The sequence below is a fragment of the Cyprinus carpio genome, unplaced genomic scaffold (genome assembly GCF_018340385.1).
Source record: "Cyprinus carpio isolate SPL01 unplaced genomic scaffold, ASM1834038v1 S000004776, whole genome shotgun sequence".
In the NCBI taxonomy this organism is placed as follows: domain Eukaryota; kingdom Metazoa; phylum Chordata; class Actinopteri; order Cypriniformes; family Cyprinidae; genus Cyprinus; species Cyprinus carpio.
This window is the reverse complement of record NW_024877462.1, coordinates 1-1491: the sequence shown is the minus strand read 5'-3', so window position 1 is coordinate 1491 and position 1491 is coordinate 1. Positions and strand designations below refer to the sequence as shown.

General features: G+C 35.4%; 1 pseudogene; it reads right to left on the bottom strand.

Annotated features, from left to right (window-relative positions):
* Positions 1 to 678: 678 nt before the first annotated feature.
* LOC122143441 lies at positions 679 to 1477 on the bottom strand (annotated as a pseudogene).
* Positions 1478 to 1491: the final 14 nt, after the last annotated feature.

Sequence of the window (1491 nt, the reverse complement as noted above, 5' to 3'; positions counted from 1 at the left end):
TTTATGTGTTTAGCCAACTATGAACGCCCAAGATATGACATGTACCAAGCCAATCAGTAATGACATGTTATGGAGTTAACATTAGCGATGCAAATCTGATATGGTTGCATGTCTGGTTTAGTGTTTTATACAGGAGTTGCTAGCAATAGTGTTTTTTGTACATATGAGTATCAGAGATAATTTTTAGTAAAAGCTGCCTAGAGAATCAAACTTAACCATGAATCCTGCAACAAATACCTTATTTAAAATATGTTTAAAACCTTCTCTAACATGTTTCTCAAGTCTCAATATTTTTCCTTCTGTTAGCTTTTTTCTAAAACTTTGTGTTATAGTGCTTTATTAAATCATACAGGATCTGTTTGCTAAAATTGCAGCACAACCCTATCAGAAAATTTCCTTTATTTTGCTAGAACATGGCCTTGCTGAAATTATGAATATCGTCCGTCACCATGCATCACTGACATCTTTGCAGTCACCATGATATTTAATAATACAATAATATATAATTTTATCATATACTATAATTATGACTATAATTTCTTGAGTGATTTAATTTTTTAATTCTTTTGTGCAAAAATACATCTACTTTAATCGCTTTCCTGATGTCTTTAGTCCTGGTTACACGCAATAAACGGCGGGGTTTATTAATGTGAAGGAGCAAAGAGGCCAATACGGTTGTTACCGCATTTTCTGTCACAAACTTAGCACAACTCCTATTCGGGAAGTTAGTAAAATAGAAACCAGCTTTTGGTGCATAATAACTAAACAAGACAATGAGATGACTGGAGCAAGTGCTGATCATTTGCTTTTTGCTTGAGTTGTTGACAGTCTAGTAACGCTTGTGCTTTCAGACAGCATAGGCAATAATAGAATAAAGGGAAACTGTCCACACAACAACCAAAGACTGACCATTGCAGGCAAGAAAAAATAGTTCAGGATTAACGCTACTTGATCATAGAAGGATAATCACAAAACACATATCTGATGATTAGCTGACAGTATGGGACGTTGTCTACCACTGATATCACAACACCCATAATAGAAAAACCAATGAGCCAAGTCAGAGAAATAAGCAGAAATGTTCGTGAATTTGTTACTATGCTGTGGTACCTTAATGGAATCTTGATCGCAATAAGTCGGTCTATTGCCATTAAAGTTAGAGCCATCGCATACTGTGATATCACCGAGATGATAAAAGTATGTCCTTGAGATACAAGAGTAATATGAAACTGTTTTAGTCTCAGCCAGCAGCACTGAGATCATGGTTGTGCTGCAGGTAGAAGAGAACATTATGTCAACAACAGCTAGATTACAGATTAATATGTACATTGGTTTGTGTAAATGCCTGTTAATCGAGATGATACACAGATTAAATGCCGTTCCCAAGCAGTATGAGCATGTAGGTTATTAAGATGAGGAATCCAAGGAGTTTTTGATTCTGCAGGTGATCAAATCCAGTGATTATAAAGCTCTCTACATTGAAAAACCACA